Raw genomic sequence first — 25316 nt, 5'->3', positions numbered from 1 at the left:
GGAGAAACAGTGAGGCCCGGGTCTTCTAGAAGCAATGTGTGACCCACAGCCATGCAATTAAGAGAACCCAGCCAACAGCCTAGACACCTGAACCGCTATGACTCGTCTGGCCTGTGGCCAGGCACACCGGATACCACAGTCTGGATGCACCAGCGCGTGGCAGTGAAAATGACCCCCGCACCACACACCCTCACCCGCCTTTAAATCTATAGCCTTTCCTTGGCAGCCGACTCCCTTTTTTCCGCATGGTTGTGCCCAGTGACCTCCGGGAGGAGCTGCAAACCTCAGGGAACGCTATGTGGGCCAGGTTTAGTAAAGATGTTGGGCTGGACTCAGGAACACCCTCACACCTTCAACACAGGGGGAACGTGGACAGACAGGGACAAAACACCCCACGACCTCCAAATCAGCCCCCATGAGAAGACACCATACTGTGCCACAAAGGCAACCATTCACTAGCATAGGGACCCGCCATGAAGTAAATCGACCAAGGAGGGGAGAAAGGCGGGACAGTCCACAGAAGTTCTCCCGTGTTCCCTCTCTACACGTGCCTCCAAATGCTCCTGAGGGGATATCAAAAGTGTTCCTGGAAGCCTATGGCCTCTGTCAATCTGTCCACCCACAAGTAGACATGTGGGCTTAGCCAGCCATTTCATGTGTCTTTATAGGTAGCCTTGCCCTTCCCTCTCCACCGGGATCCCAACGTGTCATGGAAAGATGCCAGAGCCACCCCTCACCAAAGAAGCTTGCTGTGACTTATCTTGACTAAGGCATTTTCTAGCCTGTTCACACAGCACACACAAGCCGGAAACAACCCGAGGAGGAGCCATCAGCTTGGCCAACCGCCCGGGGACAATGGCCCATTGGATTTCTCCCCTCATCATGAGAAACCTAAACTGCATCTGGTCTCCCAAGCAGAACATGACAAAGAGCCAGCCCTAGGCCAGGAATCCTGCTCTGACCCTGAGCATAGACTTCTCTTTCCGTGAGGGCACAAGGCAACGAGTAGCCGGTGGCGGCGGCCTGTAGAACTCAAATGCAGTCGATAGGACCACCAACGGTTCACGCTTCCTTTCCTAGCCGCGTGCTCGTCCGTGGCAGGGGACAGAAGTCCTGGCTCGACCAAGGAACCCAGAGACGGCACGCTGTCCCTAGCCTTCCCACCTGGATTGGCATCCCAGGCTCCTTTCCCAATGGCTCTTCTCCCCATGAGACGGCCACAACCCTCCACTCGAACAACGTGGCTGTACACACACACGGCAGCAAACGCAACCTCAACCTCTCCCTACTTTCCTTTTGGGAGCCACGTGCTGGACCTCAGTTCCGATGAGGAGACGGTAGGGTTTTCTCACTCATTTTGTTCAGATTTCCAAGGAATGCATTTGTGGGGGTCATCATCGATCCAAGCACATGCTCAAACGCCGGACATGCAAAGTTGCAGATTCCACCAAGGGACGGCCAGTGAGCTGAATCATGTCAGCATACAGAAGCGGCCAGATCTGAGCCATGGGGCAGGAAATGCAGCCAGTTCTCAGGTCATCGAAGCTCATGTTCCCCAGGAAAAAGACAGAAGATGAGGCTGTAGCACCGGTTTTCAGTTCCCGTGGCCAAACCTCTAGGTTTTAGCAAAGAAGTGCCACTTACCGCAACAAGGTTTAAACCAGGATCCTCATGGAATGTGCGCCAACACCCCTGCGAGACTCCTCCTCCTCCCTTCACCAGGTATTATGGATGATACGGATGGCCCCAGGCTGCTCTGCTGCTGGGAGTCCGGCCCTGGCAGTCCACCTGGCTCGGGCTGAGAGAACACACGCGTGCCTGAGGATGGTGCACGGGCGCACCGAGGGAAAGGGCGATACCATCTAGTGATGCGTGCTCTATATCCCCTCAACATTTCATTTGCTGCCCATCGTGCCTGGGTGTCCGCACGTAAATGTGAAAGCAATGTGGCGTAGACGCCTTCACGGCGTGCCGCCATCAGGACAAAGAGCCCCGCTGTCCAACAACACCCTGGCCTCGGGCCCTGCAATTCCTCTCCTGAGCACTCTCCCCTCCATCACAGCTAAAGGATGTCTTCCGGAAACCCTGAGACACGCTCAGGGCAACTGTGCCTCCTCAGACTAAGAGCCAGTGACCTTTGGGGAACACACCAACTCTAAGCACACATGGCTCCACACAGTGGACGCGCCCGGAAGATCAAGAGATCTTCCACAAGGGAAGGGCACACGGCCGAATATGACGGCCTCCACCAAAAGCGGCTCATAGGGACCCACGACAAAGGGCACGTGAGGAACACCTGGGCTAATCAAGGCAGACTCACCAGCAGGCATACTTCCTGGCCTGCTGTTAGGACAGACGACCTACCCTTGTCGTACACACAAAGGTAATGGCATGGGAACCATTACGATGCCCAACGTGGCGGGGCAAACTGTTGCAGCAATTGGGTCTCTTGCAGTGCTGCCTGGCACTTTCACACTCTGGGTCCGTCAGTGACGTGACCTCGGTGAAACCGTGAGGCCCAGGTCCTCTAGAAGCAACGTGTTACCTACAGCCGCGCAACAAGAGAACCCGGCCAACAGCCTAGACACCTGAACCGGTATGACTTCTCTGGACTGTGGCCAGGCACGCCGTACACCACAGTCTCAAAGCACCAGCGGGTGGCAGGAGAAAAGATCCCCGCACCACACATCCTCTCGGGCCCGGAAACCTGTAGCCTTTCCTTGGCAGCCGACTCCCTTTCCGCGTGGTTTTGCCCAATGACCTCCGGGAAGGTCTGCAATCCTCAGGGACTGCTAGGTGGGCTGGGTGTAGTACCGATGCAGGGCTGTACTGAGGAACACCTTCACATCTTCAACACAGGGAGAACGTGGACAGACAGGGACAAAACACCCCACGGCCTCCAAATCAGCCCCCATGAGAAGACACCATACTGTGCCACGAAGGCAACCATTCCCTGGCACAGGGACCCGCCATGAAGTAAATTGACCAAGGAGGGGAAACAAGCGAGACACGCCACAGATGTGCTCCCGTGTTCCCTCTCTACACTTGCCTCCAAATGTCCCTGAGGGAATACCAAAAGTGTTCCCGGAAGCCTATGACCACCATCGATCTATCCACCCACCAGTAAACCTGTGGGATTAGCCAGCCATCTCTCGTGTCTTCTTCATTCGCCTTGCCCTCCTCTCTCCACCGGGATCCCAACGTGTCAGGGAAAGATGCCAGAGCCACCCCTCACCAAAGAAGCTTGCTGTGACTTATCTTCACTAAGGCATTTTCTAGCCCTTTCACACAGCACACACAAGCCAGACACAACCCGAGGAGGAGCCCTTAGCTTGGCCAACCTCCCGGTGGCAATGGCCCATTGGATTTCTCCCCTTATCAGGAGAAACCTAAACTGCATCTGGTCTCCCAAGCAGAACATGGCAAAGAAGCCTGCCCTAGGCCAGGAATCCTGCTCTGACCCTGAGCCTACAGACTTCCGTTTCTTTGCGGGCACAAGGCAACGAGTAGCCGGTGGCGGAGGCCTGTAGAACTCAAGGGCAGGCGACCGGACCACCAAGGGCTCACGCTTCCTCTCCTACCCGAATGCTGAACCGTGGCAGGGGACAGCAGTCCTGGCTAGACCAAGGAACCCACAGACGGCACGCTCTCCCTAGCCTTCCCTCCTGGATTGGCATCCCAGGCTCCTTTCCCAATGCCTCTTCTCCCCATCAGACGGCCACAAGCCTCAACTTAAACAGCGTGGCTGTGGACACCCACGGGAGCAAATGCAACGCGAACCTCTCCCTACTTTCCTTTTGGGAGCCACGTGTTGGACCTCAGTTCCAAGGAGGAGACGGCAGGGATTTCTCACTCATTTTGTTCAGATTTCCAAGGAATGCATTTGTGGAAGTCATCGTCGAGCCAAGCACATGCTCAAACGCTGGACATGCAAACTTGCAGATTCCACCACGGTACGGACAGCGAGCTGAATCACGTCAGCATACGGCAGTGAACAAAGCAAAGCCATTGGGGAAGGAAATGCAGCCAGTTCTCAGGGCATCGAAGCTCGGGTTCCCATGGAAAAGGCCAGAAGGTGAGGGTGTAGCCCCGTTGCACATGTTCCCTTGGTCAAACCTCTAGGTTTTAGGAAAGAGGTGCTACTTACCGCAACAAGGGTTAAACCAGGATCCTCATGGAATGCGGGCCAACACCCCTGTGAGGCTCCTCCTCCTCACTTCACCGGGTGTCAGGGATTATACAGATGGTCCCAGGTTGATCTGCTGCTGGAATTCCTTTCTTGGCATTCCACCTGGCTCGGGGTGAGAGAACACATGCGTCCTATAGGAGGGTGCACGGGTGCACCGAGCGAAAGGGCGATGTCCCTCAGTGATGCGTGCTCTGTCTCCCCTCGACATGTAATTTGCTGCAGATCTTGCCTGTGGGTCCGCAGGGAAACGTGAAAGCAACATAGAGCTGACGCCTTCAGAGGGTGCGGCCATCAGGACATAGAGCACCGCTGTCCAAAATCCCCCTGGTCTCGGGCACTGCAATTCCACTCCTGAGTGCTCTCCCATCCACCACAGCAGAAGGATGTCTTCCTAAACCCCTGAGACACCCTCTGGGCAACTGTGGCCCCTCAGACTAAGAGCCGGTGCCATCTAGGGGAACACGCCCGCCCTTGGCACATATTCTTCCACACAAGTGCCACGCTCTTACGGGGAAGAGATCTTCCACAAGGGAAGGGGCCTTGGCCGAATATGACGGCCTTCATCAAAAGCAGCTCGAAGGGAACCGTGACAAAGGGCACGTGAGGAACACCTGGACTGATCAAGGGAGACTCACCAGTAGGCACACTTCCTGAGCTGCTGCCAAGACAGATGACCTACCCTTGGTTCACACACAGAGGTAATGACATGGGAAACATTCTGAAGCCCAACGTGGTGGGGAAACCCTTGCAACCAAATGGCATGGGAGCCATTCCAATGCCCATTGTGGCGGAGAACACCATTGCACCAATGGGGTCAACTGCAGTGGTACCTGGCACATTCACACTCCGGGCCCGTCAGTGACGTGACCTCGGAGAAACAGTGAGGCCCGGGTCTTCTAGAAGCAATGTGTGACCCACAGCCATGCAATTAAGAGAACCCAGCCAACAGCCTAGACACCTGAACCGCTATGACTCGTCTGGCCTGTGGCCAGGCACACCGGATACCACAGTCTGGATGCACCAGCGCGTGGCAGTGAAAATGACCCCCGCACCACACACCCTCACCCGCCTTTAAATCTATAGCCTTTCCTTGGCAGCCGACTCCCTTTTTTCCGCATGGTTGTGCCCAGTGACCTCCGGGAGGAGCTGCAAACCTCAGGGAACGCTATGTGGGCCAGGTTTAGTAAAGATGTTGGGCTGGACTCAGGAACACCCTCACACCTTCAACACAGGGGGAACGTGGACAGACAGGGACAAAACACCCCACGACCTCCAAATCAGCCCCCATGAGAAGACACCATACTGTGCCACAAAGGCAACCATTCACTAGCATAGGGACCCGCCATGAAGTAAATCGACCAAGGAGGGGAGAAAGGCGGGACAGTCCACAGAAGTTCTCCCGTGTTCCCTCTCTACACGTGCCTCCAAATGCTCCTGAGGGGATATCAAAAGTGTTCCTGGAAGCCTATGGCCTCTGTCAATCTGTCCACCCACAAGTAGACATGTGGGCTTAGCCAGCCATTTCATGTGTCTTTATAGGTAGCCTTGCCCTTCCCTCTCCACCGGGATCCCAACGTGTCATGGAAAGATGCCAGAGCCACCCCTCACCAAAGAAGCTTGCTGTGACTTATCTTGACTAAGGCATTTTCTAGCCTGTTCACACAGCACACACAAGCCGGAAACAACCCGAGGAGGAGCCATCAGCTTGGCCAACCGCCCGGGGACAATGGCCCATTGGATTTCTCCCCTCATCATGAGAAACCTAAACTGCATCTGGTCTCCCAAGCAGAACATGACAAAGAGCCAGCCCTAGGCCAGGAATCCTGCTCTGACCCTGAGCATAGACTTCTCTTTCCGTGAGGGCACAAGGCAACGAGTAGCCGGTGGCGGCGGCCTGTAGAACTCAAATGCAGTCGATAGGACCACCAACGGTTCACGCTTCCTTTCCTAGCCGCGTGCTCGTCCGTGGCAGGGGACAGAAGTCCTGGCTCGACCAAGGAACCCAGAGACGGCACGCTGTCCCTAGCCTTCCCACCTGGATTGGCATCCCAGGCTCCTTTCCCAATGGCTCTTCTCCCCATGAGACGGCCACAACCCTCCACTCGAACAACGTGGCTGTACACACACACGGCAGCAAACGCAACCTCAACCTCTCCCTACTTTCCTTTTGGGAGCCACGTGCTGGACCTCAGTTCCGATGAGGAGACGGTAGGGTTTTCTCACTCATTTTGTTCAGATTTCCAAGGAATGCATTTGTGGGGGTCATCATCGATCCAAGCACATGCTCAAACGCCGGACATGCAAAGTTGCAGATTCCACCAAGGGACGGCCAGTGAGCTGAATCATGTCAGCATACAGAAGCGGCCAGATCTGAGCCATGGGGCAGGAAATGCAGCCAGTTCTCAGGTCATCGAAGCTCATGTTCCCCAGGAAAAAGACAGAAGATGAGGCTGTAGCACCGGTTTTCAGTTCCCGTGGCCAAACCTCTAGGTTTTAGCAAAGAAGTGCCACTTACCGCAACAAGGTTTAAACCAGGATCCTCATGGAATGTGCGCCAACACCCCTGCGAGACTCCTCCTCCTCCCTTCACCAGGTATTATGGATGATACGGATGGCCCCAGGCTGCTCTGCTGCTGGGAGTCCGGCCCTGGCAGTCCACCTGGCTCGGGCTGAGAGAACACACGCGTGCCTGAGGATGGTGCACGGGCGCACCGAGGGAAAGGGCGATACCATCTAGTGATGCGTGCTCTATATCCCCTCAACATTTCATTTGCTGCCCATCGTGCCTGGGTGTCCGCACGTAAATGTGAAAGCAATGTGGCGTAGACGCCTTCACGGCGTGCCGCCATCAGGACAAAGAGCCCCGCTGTCCAACAACACCCTGGCCTCGGGCCCTGCAATTCCTCTCCTGAGCACTCTCCCCTCCATCACAGCTAAAGGATGTCTTCCGGAAACCCTGAGACACGCTCAGGGCAACTGTGCCTCCTCAGACTAAGAGCCAGTGACCTTTGGGGAACACACCAACTCTAAGCACACATGGCTCCACACAGTGGACGCGCCCGGAAGATCAAGAGATCTTCCACAAGGGAAGGGCACACGGCCGAATATGACGGCCTCCACCAAAAGCGGCTCATAGGGACCCACGACAAAGGGCACGTGAGGAACACCTGGGCTAATCAAGGCAGACTCACCAGCAGGCATACTTCCTGGCCTGCTGTTAGGACAGACGACCTACCCTTGTCGTACACACAAAGGTAATGGCATGGGAACCATTACGATGCCCAACGTGGCGGGGCAAACTGTTGCAGCAATTGGGTCTCTTGCAGTGCTGCCTGGCACTTTCACACTCTGGGTCCGTCAGTGACGTGACCTCGGTGAAACCGTGAGGCCCAGGTCCTCTAGAAGCAACGTGTTACCTACAGCCGCGCAACAAGAGAACCCGGCCAACAGCCTAGACACCTGAACCGGTATGACTTCTCTGGACTGTGGCCAGGCACGCCGTACACCACAGTCTCAAAGCACCAGCGGGTGGCAGGAGAAAAGATCCCCGCACCACACATCCTCTCGGGCCCGGAAACCTGTAGCCTTTCCTTGGCAGCCGACTCCCTTTCCGCGTGGTTTTGCCCAATGACCTCCGGGAAGGTCTGCAATCCTCAGGGACTGCTAGGTGGGCTGGGTGTAGTACCGATGCAGGGCTGTACTGAGGAACACCTTCACATCTTCAACACAGGGAGAACGTGGACAGACAGGGACAAAACACCCCACGGCCTCCAAATCAGCCCCCATGAGAAGACACCATACTGTGCCACGAAGGCAACCATTCCCTGGCACAGGGACCCGCCATGAAGTAAATTGACCAAGGAGGGGAAACAAGCGAGACACGCCACAGATGTGCTCCCGTGTTCCCTCTCTACACTTGCCTCCAAATGTCCCTGAGGGAATACCAAAAGTGTTCCCGGAAGCCTATGACCACCATCGATCTATCCACCCACCAGTAAACCTGTGGGATTAGCCAGCCATCTCTCGTGTCTTCTTCATTCGCCTTGCCCTCCTCTCTCCACCGGGATCCCAACGTGTCAGGGAAAGATGCCAGAGCCACCCCTCACCAAAGAAGCTTGCTGTGACTTATCTTCACTAAGGCATTTTCTAGCCCTTTCACACAGCACACACAAGCCAGACACAACCCGAGGAGGAGCCCTTAGCTTGGCCAACCTCCCGGTGGCAATGGCCCATTGGATTTCTCCCCTTATCAGGAGAAACCTAAACTGCATCTGGTCTCCCAAGCAGAACATGGCAAAGAAGCCTGCCCTAGGCCAGGAATCCTGCTCTGACCCTGAGCCTACAGACTTCCGTTTCTTTGCGGGCACAAGGCAACGAGTAGCCGGTGGCGGAGGCCTGTAGAACTCAAGGGCAGGCGACCGGACCACCAAGGGCTCACGCTTCCTCTCCTACCCGAATGCTGAACCGTGGCAGGGGACAGCAGTCCTGGCTAGACCAAGGAACCCACAGACGGCACGCTCTCCCTAGCCTTCCCTCCTGGATTGGCATCCCAGGCTCCTTTCCCAATGCCTCTTCTCCCCATCAGACGGCCACAAGCCTCAACTTAAACAGCGTGGCTGTGGACACCCACGGGAGCAAATGCAACGCGAACCTCTCCCTACTTTCCTTTTGGGAGCCACGTGTTGGACCTCAGTTCCAAGGAGGAGACGGCAGGGATTTCTCACTCATTTTGTTCAGATTTCCAAGGAATGCATTTGTGGAAGTCATCGTCGAGCCAAGCACATGCTCAAACGCTGGACATGCAAACTTGCAGATTCCACCACGGTACGGACAGCGAGCTGAATCACGTCAGCATACGGCAGTGAACAAAGCAAAGCCATTGGGGAAGGAAATGCAGCCAGTTCTCAGGGCATCGAAGCTCGGGTTCCCATGGAAAAGGCCAGAAGGTGAGGGTGTAGCCCCGTTGCACATGTTCCCTTGGTCAAACCTCTAGGTTTTAGGAAAGAGGTGCTACTTACCGCAACAAGGGTTAAACCAGGATCCTCATGGAATGCGGGCCAACACCCCTGTGAGGCTCCTCCTCCTCACTTCACCGGGTGTCAGGGATTATACAGATGGTCCCAGGTTGATCTGCTGCTGGAATTCCTTTCTTGGCATTCCACCTGGCTCGGGGTGAGAGAACACATGCGTCCTATAGGAGGGTGCACGGGTGCACCGAGCGAAAGGGCGATGTCCCTCAGTGATGCGTGCTCTGTCTCCCCTCGACATGTAATTTGCTGCAGATCTTGCCTGTGGGTCCGCAGGGAAACGTGAAAGCAACATAGAGCTGACGCCTTCAGAGGGTGCGGCCATCAGGACATAGAGCACCGCTGTCCAAAATCCCCCTGGTCTCGGGCACTGCAATTCCACTCCTGAGTGCTCTCCCATCCACCACAGCAGAAGGATGTCTTCCTAAACCCCTGAGACACCCTCTGGGCAACTGTGGCCCCTCAGACTAAGAGCCGGTGCCATCTAGGGGAACACGCCCGCCCTTGGCACATATTCTTCCACACAAGTGCCACGCTCTTACGGGGAAGAGATCTTCCACAAGGGAAGGGGCCTTGGCCGAATATGACGGCCTTCATCAAAAGCAGCTCGAAGGGAACCGTGACAAAGGGCACGTGAGGAACACCTGGACTGATCAAGGGAGACTCACCAGTAGGCACACTTCCTGAGCTGCTGCCAAGACAGATGACCTACCCTTGGTTCACACACAGAGGTAATGACATGGGAAACATTCTGAAGCCCAACGTGGTGGGGAAACCCTTGCAACCAAATGGCATGGGAGCCATTCCAATGCCCATTGTGGCGGAGAACACCATTGCACCAATGGGGTCAACTGCAGTGGTACCTGGCACATTCACACTCCGGGCCCGTCAGTGACGTGACCTCGGAGAAACAGTGAGGCCCGGGTCTTCTAGAAGCAATGTGTGACCCACAGCCATGCAATTAAGAGAACCCAGCCAACAGCCTAGACACCTGAACCGCTATGACTCGTCTGGCCTGTGGCCAGGCACACCGGATACCACAGTCTGGATGCACCAGCGCGTGGCAGTGAAAATGACCCCCGCACCACACACCCTCACCCGCCTTTAAATCTATAGCCTTTCCTTGGCAGCCGACTCCCTTTTTTCCGCATGGTTGTGCCCAGTGACCTCCGGGAGGAGCTGCAAACCTCAGGGAACGCTATGTGGGCCAGGTTTAGTAAAGATGTTGGGCTGGACTCAGGAACACCCTCACACCTTCAACACAGGGGGAACGTGGACAGACAGGGACAAAACACCCCACGACCTCCAAATCAGCCCCCATGAGAAGACACCATACTGTGCCACAAAGGCAACCATTCACTAGCATAGGGACCCGCCATGAAGTAAATCGACCAAGGAGGGGAGAAAGGCGGGACAGTCCACAGAAGTTCTCCCGTGTTCCCTCTCTACACGTGCCTCCAAATGCTCCTGAGGGGATATCAAAAGTGTTCCTGGAAGCCTATGGCCTCTGTCAATCTGTCCACCCACAAGTAGACATGTGGGCTTAGCCAGCCATTTCATGTGTCTTTATAGGTAGCCTTGCCCTTCCCTCTCCACCGGGATCCCAACGTGTCATGGAAAGATGCCAGAGCCACCCCTCACCAAAGAAGCTTGCTGTGACTTATCTTGACTAAGGCATTTTCTAGCCTGTTCACACAGCACACACAAGCCGGAAACAACCCGAGGAGGAGCCATCAGCTTGGCCAACCGCCCGGGGACAATGGCCCATTGGATTTCTCCCCTCATCATGAGAAACCTAAACTGCATCTGGTCTCCCAAGCAGAACATGACAAAGAGCCAGCCCTAGGCCAGGAATCCTGCTCTGACCCTGAGCATAGACTTCTCTTTCCGTGAGGGCACAAGGCAACGAGTAGCCGGTGGCGGCGGCCTGTAGAACTCAAATGCAGTCGATAGGACCACCAACGGTTCACGCTTCCTTTCCTAGCCGCGTGCTCGTCCGTGGCAGGGGACAGAAGTCCTGGCTCGACCAAGGAACCCAGAGACGGCACGCTGTCCCTAGCCTTCCCACCTGGATTGGCATCCCAGGCTCCTTTCCCAATGGCTCTTCTCCCCATGAGACGGCCACAACCCTCCACTCGAACAACGTGGCTGTACACACACACGGCAGCAAACGCAACCTCAACCTCTCCCTACTTTCCTTTTGGGAGCCACGTGCTGGACCTCAGTTCCGATGAGGAGACGGTAGGGTTTTCTCACTCATTTTGTTCAGATTTCCAAGGAATGCATTTGTGGGGGTCATCATCGATCCAAGCACATGCTCAAACGCCGGACATGCAAAGTTGCAGATTCCACCAAGGGACGGCCAGTGAGCTGAATCATGTCAGCATACAGAAGCGGCCAGATCTGAGCCATGGGGCAGGAAATGCAGCCAGTTCTCAGGTCATCGAAGCTCATGTTCCCCAGGAAAAAGACAGAAGATGAGGCTGTAGCACCGGTTTTCAGTTCCCGTGGCCAAACCTCTAGGTTTTAGCAAAGAAGTGCCACTTACCGCAACAAGGTTTAAACCAGGATCCTCATGGAATGTGCGCCAACACCCCTGCGAGACTCCTCCTCCTCCCTTCACCAGGTATTATGGATGATACGGATGGCCCCAGGCTGCTCTGCTGCTGGGAGTCCGGCCCTGGCAGTCCACCTGGCTCGGGCTGAGAGAACACACGCGTGCCTGAGGATGGTGCACGGGCGCACCGAGGGAAAGGGCGATACCATCTAGTGATGCGTGCTCTATATCCCCTCAACATTTCATTTGCTGCCCATCGTGCCTGGGTGTCCGCACGTAAATGTGAAAGCAATGTGGCGTAGACGCCTTCACGGCGTGCCGCCATCAGGACAAAGAGCCCCGCTGTCCAACAACACCCTGGCCTCGGGCCCTGCAATTCCTCTCCTGAGCACTCTCCCCTCCATCACAGCTAAAGGATGTCTTCCGGAAACCCTGAGACACGCTCAGGGCAACTGTGCCTCCTCAGACTAAGAGCCAGTGACCTTTGGGGAACACACCAACTCTAAGCACACATGGCTCCACACAGTGGACGCGCCCGGAAGATCAAGAGATCTTCCACAAGGGAAGGGCACACGGCCGAATATGACGGCCTCCACCAAAAGCGGCTCATAGGGACCCACGACAAAGGGCACGTGAGGAACACCTGGGCTAATCAAGGCAGACTCACCAGCAGGCATACTTCCTGGCCTGCTGTTAGGACAGACGACCTACCCTTGTCGTACACACAAAGGTAATGGCATGGGAACCATTACGATGCCCAACGTGGCGGGGCAAACTGTTGCAGCAATTGGGTCTCTTGCAGTGCTGCCTGGCACTTTCACACTCTGGGTCCGTCAGTGACGTGACCTCGGTGAAACCGTGAGGCCCAGGTCCTCTAGAAGCAACGTGTTACCTACAGCCGCGCAACAAGAGAACCCGGCCAACAGCCTAGACACCTGAACCGGTATGACTTCTCTGGACTGTGGCCAGGCACGCCGTACACCACAGTCTCAAAGCACCAGCGGGTGGCAGGAGAAAAGATCCCCGCACCACACATCCTCTCGGGCCCGGAAACCTGTAGCCTTTCCTTGGCAGCCGACTCCCTTTCCGCGTGGTTTTGCCCAATGACCTCCGGGAAGGTCTGCAATCCTCAGGGACTGCTAGGTGGGCTGGGTGTAGTACCGATGCAGGGCTGTACTGAGGAACACCTTCACATCTTCAACACAGGGAGAACGTGGACAGACAGGGACAAAACACCCCACGGCCTCCAAATCAGCCCCCATGAGAAGACACCATACTGTGCCACGAAGGCAACCATTCCCTGGCACAGGGACCCGCCATGAAGTAAATTGACCAAGGAGGGGAAACAAGCGAGACACGCCACAGATGTGCTCCCGTGTTCCCTCTCTACACTTGCCTCCAAATGTCCCTGAGGGAATACCAAAAGTGTTCCCGGAAGCCTATGACCACCATCGATCTATCCACCCACCAGTAAACCTGTGGGATTAGCCAGCCATCTCTCGTGTCTTCTTCATTCGCCTTGCCCTCCTCTCTCCACCGGGATCCCAACGTGTCAGGGAAAGATGCCAGAGCCACCCCTCACCAAAGAAGCTTGCTGTGACTTATCTTCACTAAGGCATTTTCTAGCCCTTTCACACAGCACACACAAGCCAGACACAACCCGAGGAGGAGCCCTTAGCTTGGCCAACCTCCCGGTGGCAATGGCCCATTGGATTTCTCCCCTTATCAGGAGAAACCTAAACTGCATCTGGTCTCCCAAGCAGAACATGGCAAAGAAGCCTGCCCTAGGCCAGGAATCCTGCTCTGACCCTGAGCCTACAGACTTCCGTTTCTTTGCGGGCACAAGGCAACGAGTAGCCGGTGGCGGAGGCCTGTAGAACTCAAGGGCAGGCGACCGGACCACCAAGGGCTCACGCTTCCTCTCCTACCCGAATGCTGAACCGTGGCAGGGGACAGCAGTCCTGGCTAGACCAAGGAACCCACAGACGGCACGCTCTCCCTAGCCTTCCCTCCTGGATTGGCATCCCAGGCTCCTTTCCCAATGCCTCTTCTCCCCATCAGACGGCCACAAGCCTCAACTTAAACAGCGTGGCTGTGGACACCCACGGGAGCAAATGCAACGCGAACCTCTCCCTACTTTCCTTTTGGGAGCCACGTGTTGGACCTCAGTTCCAAGGAGGAGACGGCAGGGATTTCTCACTCATTTTGTTCAGATTTCCAAGGAATGCATTTGTGGAAGTCATCGTCGAGCCAAGCACATGCTCAAACGCTGGACATGCAAACTTGCAGATTCCACCACGGTACGGACAGCGAGCTGAATCACGTCAGCATACGGCAGTGAACAAAGCAAAGCCATTGGGGAAGGAAATGCAGCCAGTTCTCAGGGCATCGAAGCTCGGGTTCCCATGGAAAAGGCCAGAAGGTGAGGGTGTAGCCCCGTTGCACATGTTCCCTTGGTCAAACCTCTAGGTTTTAGGAAAGAGGTGCTACTTACCGCAACAAGGGTTAAACCAGGATCCTCATGGAATGCGGGCCAACACCCCTGTGAGGCTCCTCCTCCTCACTTCACCGGGTGTCAGGGATTATACAGATGGTCCCAGGTTGATCTGCTGCTGGAATTCCTTTCTTGGCATTCCACCTGGCTCGGGGTGAGAGAACACATGCGTCCTATAGGAGGGTGCACGGGTGCACCGAGCGAAAGGGCGATGTCCCTCAGTGATGCGTGCTCTGTCTCCCCTCGACATGTAATTTGCTGCAGATCTTGCCTGTGGGTCCGCAGGGAAACGTGAAAGCAACATAGAGCTGACGCCTTCAGAGGGTGCGGCCATCAGGACATAGAGCACCGCTGTCCAAAATCCCCCTGGTCTCGGGCACTGCAATTCCACTCCTGAGTGCTCTCCCATCCACCACAGCAGAAGGATGTCTTCCTAAACCCCTGAGACACCCTCTGGGCAACTGTGGCCCCTCAGACTAAGAGCCGGTGCCATCTAGGGGAACACGCCCGCCCTTGGCACATATTCTTCCACACAAGTGCCACGCTCTTACGGGGAAGAGATCTTCCACAAGGGAAGGGGCCTTGGCCGAATATGACGGCCTTCATCAAAAGCAGCTCGAAGGGAACCGTGACAAAGGGCACGTGAGGAACACCTGGACTGATCAAGGGAGACTCACCAGTAGGCACACTTCCTGAGCTGCTGCCAAGACAGATGACCTACCCTTGGTTCACACACAGAGGTAATGACATGGGAAACATTCTGAAGCCCAACGTGGTGGGGAAACCCTTGCAACCAAATGGCATGGGAGCCATTCCAATGCCCATTGTGGCGGAGAACACCATTGCACCAATGGGGTCAACTGCAGTGGTACCTGGCACATTCACACTCCGGGCCCGTCAGTGACGTGACCTCGGAGAAACAGTGAGGCCCGGGTCTTCTAGAAGCAATGTGTGACCCACAGCCATGCAATTAAGAGAACCCAGCCAACAGCCTAGACACCTGAACCGCTATGACTCGTCTGGCCTGTGGCCAGGCACACCGGATACCACAGTCTGGATGCACCAGCGCGTGGCAGTGAAAATGACCCCCGCACCACACACCCTCACCCGCCTTTAAATCTATAGCCTTTCCTTGGCAGCCGACTCCCTTTTTTCCGCATGGTTGTGCCCAGTGACCTCCGGGAGGAGCTGCAAACCTCAGGGAACGCTATGTGGGCCAGGTTTAGTAAAGATGTTGGGCTGGACTCAGGAACACCCTCACACCTTCAACACAGGGGGAACGTGGACAGACAGGGACAAAACACCCCACGACCTCCAAATCAGCCCCCATGAGAAGACACCATACTGTGCCACAAAGGCAACCATTCACTAGCATAGGGACCCGCCATGAAGTAAATCGACCAAGGAGGGGAGAAAGGCGGGACAGTCCACAGAAGTTCTCCCGTGTTCCCTCTCTACACGTGCCTCCAAATGCTCCTGAGGGGATATCAAAAGTGTTCCTGGAAGCCTATGGCCTCTGTCAATCTGTCCACCCACAAGTAGACATGTGGGCTTAGCCAGCCATTTCATGTGTCTTTATAGGTAGCCTTGCCCTTCCCTCTCCACCGGGATCCCAACGTGTCATGGAAAGATGCCAGAGCCACCCCTCACCAAAGAAGCTTGCTGTGACTTATCTTGACTAAGGCATTTTCTAGCCTGTTCACACAGCACACACAAGCCGGAAACAACCCGAGGAGGAGCCATCAGCTTGGCCAACCGCCCGGGGACAATGGCCCATTGGATTTCTCCCCTCATCATGAGAAACCTAAACTGCATCTGGTCTCCCAAGCAGAACATGACAAAGAGCCAGCCCTAGGCCAGGAATCCTGCTCTGACCCTGAGCATAGACTTCTCTTTCCGTGAGGGCACAAGGCAACGAGTAGCCGGTGGCGGCGGCCTGTAGAACTCAAATGCAGTCGATAGGACCACCAACGGTTCACGCTTCCTTTCCTAGCCGCGTGCTCGTCCGTGGCAGGGGACAGAAGTCCTGGCTCGACCAAGGAACCCAGAGACGGCACGCTGTCCCTAGCCTTCCCACCTGGATTGGCATCCCAGGCTCCTTTCCCAATGGCTCTTCTCCCCATGAGACGGCCACAACCCTCCACTCGAACAACGTGGCTGTACACACACACGGCAGCAAACGCAACCTCAACCTCTCCCTACTTTCCTTTTGGGAGCCACGTGCTGGACCTCAGTTCCGATGAGGAGACGGTAGGGTTTTCTCACTCATTTTGTTCAGATTTCCAAGGAATGCATTTGTGGGGGTCATCATCGATCCAAGCACATGCTCAAACGCCGGACATGCAAAGTTGCAGATTCCACCAAGGGACGGCCAGTGAGCTGAATCATGTCAGCATACAGAAGCGGCCAGATCTGAGCCATGGGGCAGGAAATGCAGCCAGTTCTCAGGTCATCGAAGCTCATGTTCCCCAGGAAAAAGACAGAAGATGAGGCTGTAGCACCGGTTTTCAGTTCCCGTGGCCAAACCTCTAGGTTTTAGCAAAGAAGTGCCACTTACCGCAACAAGGTTTAAACCAGGATCCTCATGGAATGTGCGCCAACACCCCTGCGAGACTCCTCCTCCTCCCTTCACCAGGTATTATGGATGATACGGATGGCCCCAGGCTGCTCTGCTGCTGGGAGTCCGGCCCTGGCAGTCCACCTGGCTCGGGCTGAGAGAACACACGCGTGCCTGAGGATGGTGCACGGGCGCACCGAGGGAAAGGGCGATACCATCTAGTGATGCGTGCTCTATATCCCCTCAACATTTCATTTGCTGCCCATCGTGCCTGGGTGTCCGCACGTAAATGTGAAAGCAATGTGGCGTAGACGCCTTCACGGCGTGCCGCCATCAGGACAAAGAGCCCCGCTGTCCAACAACACCCTGGCCTCGGGCCCTGCAATTCCTCTCCTGAGCACTCTCCCCTCCATCACAGCTAAAGGATGTCTTCCGGAAACCCTGAGACACGCTCAGGGCAACTGTGCCTCCTCAGACTAAGAGCCAGTGACCTTTGGGGAACACACCAACTCTAAGCACACATGGCTCCACACAGTGGACGCGCCCGGAAGATCAAGAGATCTTCCACAAGGGAAGGGCACACGGCCGAATATGACGGCCTCCACCAAAAGCGGCTCATAGGGACCCACGACAAAGGGCACGTGAGGAACACCTGGGCTAATCAAGGCAGACTCACCAGCAGGCATACTTCCTGGCCTGCTGTTAGGACAGACGACCTACCCTTGTCGTACACACAAAGGTAATGGCATGGGAACCATTACGATGCCCAACGTGGCGGGGCAAACTGTTGCAGCAATTGGGTCTCTTGCAGTGCTGCCTGGCACTTTCACACTCTGGGTCCGTCAGTGACGTGACCTCGGTGAAACCGTGAGGCCCAGGTCCTCTAGAAGCAACGTGTTACCTACAGCCGCGCAACAAGAGAACCCGGCCAACAGCCTAGACACCTGAACCGGTATGACTTCTCTGGACTGTGGCCAGGCACGCCGTACACCACAGTCTCAAAGCACCAGCGGGTGGCAGGAGAAAAGATCCCCGCACCACACATCCTCTCGGGCCCGGAAACCTGTAGCCTTTCCTTGGCAGCCGACTCCCTTTCCGCGTGGTTTTGCCCAATGACCTCCGGGAAGGTCTGCAATCCTCAGGGACTGCTAGGTGGGCTGGGTGTAGTACCGATGCAGGGCTGTACTGAGGAACACCTTCACATCTTCAACACAGGGAGAACGTGGACAGACAGGGACAAAACACCCCACGGCCTCCAAATCAGCCCCCATGAGAAGACACCATACTGTGCCACGAAGGCAACCATTCCCTGGCACAGGGACCCGCCATGAAGTAAATTGACCAAGGAGGGGAAACAAGCGAGACACGCCACAGATGTGCTCCCGTGTTCCCTCTCTACACTTGCCTCCAAATGTCCCTGAGGGAATACCAAAAGTGTTCCCGGAAGCCTATGACCACCATCGATCTATCCACCCACCAGTAAACCTGTGGGATTAGCCAGCCATCTCTCGTGTCTTCTTCATTCGCCTTGCCCTCCTCTCTCCACCGGGATCCCAACGTGTCAGGGAAAGATGCCAGAGCCACCCCTCACCAAAGAAGCTTGCTGTGACTTATCTTCACTAAGGCATTTTCTAGCCCTTTCACACAGCACACACAAGCCAGACACAACCCGAGGAGGAGCCCTTAGCTTGGCCAACCTCCCGGTGGCAATGGCCCATTGGATTTCTCCCCTTATCAGGAGAAACCTAAACTGCATCTGGTCTCCCAAGCAGAACATGGCAAAGAAGCCTGCCCTAGGCCAGGAATCCTGCTCTGACCCTGAGCCTACAGACTTCCGTTTCTTTGCGGGCACAAGGCAACGAGTAGCCGGTGGCGGAGGCCTGTAGAACTCAAGGGCAGGCGACCGGACCACCAAGGGCTCACGCTTCCTCTCCTACCCGAATGCTGAACCGTGGCAGGGGACAGCAGTCCTGGCTAGACCAAGGAACCCACAGACGGCACGCTCTCCCTAGCCTTCCCTCCTGGATTGGCATCCCAGGCTCCTTTCCCAATGCCTCTTCTCCCCATCAGACGGCCACAAGCCTCAACTTAAACAGCGTGGCTGTGGACACCCACGGGAGCAAATGCAACGCGAACCTCTCCCTACTTTCCTTTTGGGAGCCACGTGTTGGACCTCAGTTCCAAGGAGGAGACGGCAGGGATTTCTCACTCATTTTGTTCAGATTTCCAAGGAATGCATTTGTGGAAGTCATCGTCGAGCCAAGCACATGCTCAAACGCTGGACATGCAAACTTGCAGATTCCACCACGGTACGGACAGCGAGCTGAATCACGTCAGCATACGGCAGTGAACAAAGCAAAGCCATTGGGGAAGGAAATGCAGCCAGTTCTCAGGGCATCGAAGCTCGGGTTCCCATGGAAAAGGCCAGAAGGTGAGGGTGTAGCCCCGTTGCACATGTTCCCTTGGTCAAACCTCTAGGTTTTAGGAAAGAGGTGCTACTTACCGCAACAAGGGTTAAACCAGGATCCTCATGGAATGCGGGCCAACACCCCTGTGAGGCTCCTCCTCCTCACTTCACCGGGTGTCAGGGATTATACAGATGGTCCCAGGTTGATCTGCTGCTGGAATTCCTTTCTTGGCATTCCACCTGGCTCGGGGTGAGAGAACACATGCGTCCTATAGGAGGGTGCACGGGTGCACCGAGCGAAAGGGCGATGTCCCTCAGTGATGCGTGCTCTGTCTCCCCTCGACATGTAATTTGCTGCAGATCTTGCCTGTGGGTCCGCAGGGAAACGTGAAAGCAACATAGAGCTGACGCCTTCAGAGGGTGCGGCCATCAGGACATAGAGCACCGCTGTCCAAAATCCCCCTGGTCTCGGGCACTGCAATTCCACTCCTGAGTGCTCTCCCATCCACCACAGCAGAAGGATGTCTTCCTAAACCCCTGAGACACCCTCTGGGCAACTGTGGCCCCTCAGACTAAGAGCCGGTGCCATCTAGGGGAACACGCCCGCCCTTGGCACATATTCTTCCACACAAGTGCCACGCTCTTACGGGGAAGAGATCTTCCACAAGGGAAGGGGCCTTGGCCGAATATGACGGCCTTCATCAAAAGCAGCTCGAAGGGAACCGTGACAAAGGGCACGTGAGGAACACCTGGACTGATCAAGGGAGACTCACCAGTAGGCACACTTCCTGAGCTGCTGCCAAGACAGATGACCTACCCTTGGTTCACACACAGAGGTAATGACATGGGAAACATTCTGAAGCCCAACGTGGTGGGGAAACCCTTGCAACCAAATGGCATGGGAGCCATTCCAATGCCCATTGTGGCGGAGAACACCATTGCACCAATGGGGTCAACTGCAGTGGTACCTGGCACATTCACACTCCGGGCCCGTCAGTGACGTGACCTCGGAGAAACAGTGAGGCCCGGGTCTTCTAGAAGCAATGTGTGACCCACAGCCATGCAATTAAGAGAACCCAGCCAACAGCCTAGACACCTGAACCGCTATGACTCGTCTGGCCTGTGGCCAGGCACACCGGATACCACAGTCTGGATGCACCAGCGCGTGGCAGTGAAAATGACCCCCGCACCACACACCCTCACCCGCCTTTAAATCTATAGCCTTTCCTTGGCAGCCGACTCCCTTTTTTCCGCATGGTTGTGCCCAGTGACCTCCGGGAGGAGCTGCAAACCTCAGGGAACGCTATGTGGGCCAGGTTTAGTAAAGATGTTGGGCTGGACTCAGGAACACCCTCACACCTTCAACACAGGGGAACGTGGACAGACAGGGACAAAACACCCCACGACCTCCAAATCAGCCCCCATGAGAAGACACCATACTGTGCCACAAAGGCAACCATTCACTAGCATAGGGACCCGCCATGAAGTAAATCGACCAAGGAGGGGAGAAAGGCGGGACAGTCCACAGAAGTTCTCCCGTGTTCCCTCTCTACACGTGCCTCCAAATGCTCCTGAGGGGATATCAAAAGTGTTCCTGGAAGCCTATGGCCTCTGTCAATCTGTCCACCCACAAGTAGACATGTGGGCTTAGCCAGCCATTTCATGTGTCTTTATAGGTAGCCTTGCCTTCCCTCTCCACCGGGATCCCACGTGTCATGGAAAGATGCCAGAGCCACCCCTCACCAAAGAAGCTTGCTGTGACTTATCTTGACTAAGGCATTTTCTAGCCTGTTCACACAGCACACACAAGCCGGAAACAACCCGAGGAGGAGCCATCAGCTTGGCCAACCGCCCGGGGACAATGGCCCATTGGATTTCTCCCCTCATCATGAGAAACCTAAACTGCATCTGGTCTCCCAAGCAGAACATGACAAAGAGCCAGCCCTAGGCCAGGAATCCTGCTCTGACCCTGAGCATAGACTTCTCTTTCCGTGAGGGCACAAGGCAACGAGTAGCCGGTGGCGGCGGCCTGTAGAACTCAAATGCAGTCGATAGGACCACCAACGGTTCACGCTTCCTTTCCTAGCCGCGTGCTCGTCCGTGGCAGGGGACAGAAGTCCTGGCTCGACCAAGGAACCCAGAGACGGCACGCTGTCCCTAGCCTTCCCACCTGGATTGGCATCCCAGGCTCCTTTCCCAATGGCTCTTCTCCCCATGAGACGGCCACAACCCTCCACTCGAACAACGTGGCTGTACACACACACGGCAGCAAACGCAACCTCAACCTCTCCCTACTTTCCTTTTGGGAGCCACGTGCTGGACCTCAGTTCCGATGAGGAGACGGTAGGGTTTTCTCACTCATTTTGTTCAGATTTCCAAGGAATGCATTTGTGGGGGTCATCATCGATCCAAGCACATGCTCAAACGCCGGACATGCAAAGTTGCAGATTCCACCAAGGGACGGCCAGTGAGCTGAATCATGTCAGCATACAGAAGCGGCCAGATCTGAGCCATGGGGCAGGAAATGCAGCCAGTTCTCAGGTCATCGAAGCTCATGTTCCCCAGGAAAAAGACAGAAGATGAGGCTGTAGCACCGGTTTTCAGTTCCCGTGGCCAAACCTCTAGGTTTTAGCAAAGAAGTGCCACTTACCGCAACAAGGTTTAAACCAGGATCCTCATGGAATGTGCGCCAACACCCCTGCGAGACTCCTCCTCCTCCTTCACCAGGTATTATGGATGATACGGATGGCCCCAGGCTGCTCTGCTGCTGGGATTCCGGCCCTGGCAGTCCACCTGGCTCGGGCTGAGAGAACACACGCGTGCCTGAGGATGGTGCACGGGCGCACCGAGGGAAAGGGCGATACCATCTAGTGATGCGTGCTCTATATCCCCTCAACATTTCATTTGCTGCCCATCGTGCCTGGGTGTCCGCACGTAAATGTGAAAGCAATGTGGCGTAGACGCCTTCACGGCGTGCCGCCATCAGGACAAAGAGCCCCGCTGTCAACAACACCCTGGCCTCGGGCCTGCAATTCCTCTCCTGAGCACTCTCCCCTCCATCACAGCTAAAGGATGTCTTCCGGAAACCCTGAGACACGCTCAGGGCAACTGTGCCTCCTCAGACTAAGAGCCAGTGACCTTTGGGGAACACACCAACTCTAAGCACACATGGCTCCACACAGTGGACGCGCCCGGAAGATCAAGAGATCTTCCACAAGGGAAGGGCACACGGCCGAATATGACGGCCTCCACCAAAAGCGGCTCATAGGGACCCACGACAAAGGGCACGTGAGGAACACCTGGGCTAATCAAGGCAGACTCACCAGCAGGCATACTTCTGGCCTGCTGTTAGGACAGACGACCTACCCTTGTCGTACACACAAAGGTAATGGCATGGGAACCATTACGATGCCCAACGTGGCGGGGCAAACTGTTGCAGCAATTGGGTCTCTGCAGTGCTGCCTGGCACTTTCACACTCTGGGTCGTCAGTGACGTGACCTCGGTGAAACGTGAGGCCCAGGTCCTCTAGAAGCAACGTGTTACCTACAGCCGCGCAACAAGAGAACCCGGCCAACAGCCTAGACACCTGAACCGGTATGACTTCTCTGGACTGTGGCCAGGCACGCCGTACACCACAGTCTCAAAGCACCAGCGGGTGGCAGGAGAAAAGATCCCCGCACACACCTCTCGGGCCGGAAACCTGTAGCCTTCCTTGGCAGCCGACTCCCTTTCCGCGTGGTTTTGCCCAATGACCTCGGGAAGGTCTGCAATCCTCAGGGACTGCTAGGTGGGCTGGGTGTAGTACCGATGCAGGGCTGTACTGAGGAACACCTTCACATCTTCAACACAGGGAGAACGTGGACAGACAGGGACAAAACACCCCACGGCCTCCAAATCAGCCCCATGAGAAGACACCATACTGTGCCACGAAGGCAACCCTTCCCTGGCACAGGGACCCGCCATGAAGTAAATTGACCAAGGAGGGGAAACAAGCGAGACACGCCACAGATGTGCTCCCGTGTTCCCTCTCTACACTTGCCTCCAAATGTCCCTGAGGGGAATACCAAAAGTGTTCCCGGAAGCCTATGACCACCATCGATCTATCACCCACCAGTAAACCTGTGGGATTAGCCAGCCATCTCTCGTGTCTTCTTCATTCGCCTTGCCCTCCTCTCTCCACGGGATCCCAACGTGTCAGGAAAAGATGCCAGAGCCACCCCTCACCAAAGAAGCTTGCTGTGACTTATCTTCACTAGGCATTTTCTAGCCCTTTCACACAGCACACACAAGCCAGACACAACCCGAGGAGGAGCCCTTAGCTTGGCCAACCTCCCGGTGGCAATGGCCCATTGGATTTCTCCCTTATCAGGAGAAACCTAACTGCATCTGGTCTCCAAGCAGAACATGGCAAAGAAGCTGCCCTAGGCCAGGAATCCTGCTCTGACCTGAGCCTACAGACTTCCGTTTCTTTGCGGGCACAAGGCAACGAGTAGCCGGTGGCGGAGGCCTGTAGAACTCAAGGGCAGGCGACGGGACCACCAAGGGCTCACGCTTCCTCTCCTACCAGAATGCTGAACCGTGGCAGGGGACAGCAGTCCGGCTAGACCAAGGAACCCACAGACGGCACGCTCTCCCTAGCCTTCCCTCCTGGATTGGCATCCCAGGCTCCTTTCCCAATGCCTCTCTCCCCATCAGACGGCCACAAGCCTCAACTTAAACAGCGTGGCTGTGACACCCACGGGAGCAAATGCAACGCGAACCTCTCCCTACTTTCCTTTTGGGAGCCACGTGTTGGACCTCAGTTCCAAGGAGGAGACGGCAGGGATTTCTCACTCATTTTGTTCAGATTCCAAGGAATGCATTTGTGGAAGTCATCGTCGAGCCAAGCACATGCTCAAACGCTGGACATGCAAAATTGCAGATTCCACCACGGTACGGACAGCGAGCTGAATCACGTCAGCATACGGCAGTGAACAAAGCAAAGCCATTGGGGAAGGAAATGCAGCCAGTTCTCAGGGCATCGAAGCTCGGGTTCCATGGAAAAGGCCAGAAGGTGAGGGTGTAGCCCCGTTGCACATGTTCCCTTGGTCAAACCTCTAGGTTTTAGGAAAGAGGGCTACTTACCGCAACAAGGGTTAAACCAGGATCTCATGAATGCGGGCCAACACCCCTGTGAGGCTCTCCTCCTCACTTCACCGGGGGTCAGGGATTAGACAAGATGGTCCCAGGTTGATCTGCTGCTGGAATTCCTTTCTTGGCATTCCACCTGGCTCGGGGTGATGAGACACAATGCGTCCTATAGGAGGTGCACGGGGTTGCACGGAGGCGAAGGGCGATGCCCCAGTGATGCGTGCTCCTGTCTCCCCTCGACATGTAATTGCTGCAGATCTTGCCTGTGGGTCGCAGGGAAAGTGGAAGAAACATAGAGCTGACGCCTTCAGCGGGTGCGGCCATCAGGACATAGAGCACCGCGTCCAAAATCCCCCCTGGTCTCGGGCACTGCAATTACACTCCTGATTTGCTCCCATCCACACAGCAGAAGGATGTCTTCCTAAACACCTGAGACACCCTCTGGGCAACTGTGGCCCCTCAGACTAAGAGCCGGTGCCATCTAGGGGAAACACGCGCCGACCTGGCACATATCTTCCACACAAGTGCCACGCTCTTAGGGGAAGAGATCTTCCACAAGGGAAGGGGCCTTGGCGAATATGACGGCCTTCATCAAAAGCAGCTCGAAGGGAACCTGACAAAGGGCACGTGAGGAACACCTGGACTGATCAAGGGAGATCACAGTAGGCACACTTCCTGAGCGCTGCCAAGGACAGATGACCTACCCTTGGTTCACACACAGAGGTAACGACATGGGAAACATTGAAGCCAACGTGGTGGGGAAACCCTTGCACCAAGGCATGGGAGCCATTCCAATGCCAATTGTGGCGGAGACACCATGCACAATGGGGTCAAGCAGTGGTACCTGGCCCATTCACACCCGGGCCGTCAGTGACGTGGACCTCGGAGAAACGTGCGGCCCGGGTCTTCTAGAAGCAATGTGGACCCCACAGCCATGCAATAAGAGAACCCAGC

The 25316-nt window shown here is 55.7% G+C and overlaps 10 non-coding genes across 10 annotated transcripts; all 10 read right to left on the bottom strand.

Moving 5' to 3' along the window:
• Positions 1-1312: 1312 nt before the first annotated feature.
• LOC117310952 (small nucleolar RNA SNORD116) lies at positions 1313-1404 on the bottom strand. The gene has a single exon (XR_004524960.1). It is a non-coding gene; the product is annotated as a small nucleolar RNA SNORD116 (small nucleolar RNA).
• Positions 1405-3813: 2409 nt separating this feature from the next.
• On the bottom strand, positions 3814-3905 carry LOC117310943 (small nucleolar RNA SNORD116). The gene has a single exon (XR_004524951.1). It is a non-coding gene; the product is annotated as a small nucleolar RNA SNORD116 (small nucleolar RNA).
• A 2467-nt stretch (positions 3906-6372) lies between these two features.
• LOC117310951 (small nucleolar RNA SNORD116) lies at positions 6373-6464 on the bottom strand. The gene has a single exon (XR_004524959.1). It is a non-coding gene; the product is annotated as a small nucleolar RNA SNORD116 (small nucleolar RNA).
• A 2409-nt stretch (positions 6465-8873) lies between these two features.
• LOC117310942 (small nucleolar RNA SNORD116) lies at positions 8874-8965 on the bottom strand. Its single transcript, XR_004524950.1, has one exon. It is a non-coding gene; the product is annotated as a small nucleolar RNA SNORD116 (small nucleolar RNA).
• A 2467-nt stretch (positions 8966-11432) lies between these two features.
• Positions 11433-11524, bottom strand: LOC117310950 (small nucleolar RNA SNORD116). The gene has a single exon (XR_004524958.1). It is a non-coding gene; the product is annotated as a small nucleolar RNA SNORD116 (small nucleolar RNA).
• A 2409-nt stretch (positions 11525-13933) lies between these two features.
• On the bottom strand, positions 13934-14025 carry LOC117310941 (small nucleolar RNA SNORD116). Its single transcript, XR_004524949.1, has one exon. It is a non-coding gene; the product is annotated as a small nucleolar RNA SNORD116 (small nucleolar RNA).
• A 2467-nt stretch (positions 14026-16492) lies between these two features.
• LOC117310948 (small nucleolar RNA SNORD116) lies at positions 16493-16584 on the bottom strand. The gene has a single exon (XR_004524956.1). It is a non-coding gene; the product is annotated as a small nucleolar RNA SNORD116 (small nucleolar RNA).
• A 2409-nt stretch (positions 16585-18993) lies between these two features.
• Positions 18994-19085, bottom strand: LOC117310940 (small nucleolar RNA SNORD116). Its single transcript, XR_004524948.1, has one exon. It is a non-coding gene; the product is annotated as a small nucleolar RNA SNORD116 (small nucleolar RNA).
• A 2464-nt stretch (positions 19086-21549) lies between these two features.
• LOC117310937 (small nucleolar RNA SNORD116) lies at positions 21550-21641 on the bottom strand. The gene has a single exon (XR_004524945.1). It is a non-coding gene; the product is annotated as a small nucleolar RNA SNORD116 (small nucleolar RNA).
• Positions 21642-24025: 2384 nt separating this feature from the next.
• On the bottom strand, positions 24026-24116 carry LOC117310947 (small nucleolar RNA SNORD116). Its single transcript, XR_004524955.1, has one exon. It is a non-coding gene; the product is annotated as a small nucleolar RNA SNORD116 (small nucleolar RNA).
• Between the last annotated feature and the right edge of the window lie 1200 nt (positions 24117-25316).

Source organism: Tursiops truncatus, unplaced genomic scaffold (genome assembly GCF_011762595.2).
Source record: "Tursiops truncatus isolate mTurTru1 unplaced genomic scaffold, mTurTru1.mat.Y mat_scaffold_662_arrow_ctg1, whole genome shotgun sequence".
NCBI lineage: Eukaryota > Metazoa > Chordata > Mammalia > Artiodactyla > Delphinidae > Tursiops > Tursiops truncatus.
This window is presented reverse-complemented; position numbering and strand designations above follow the sequence as displayed.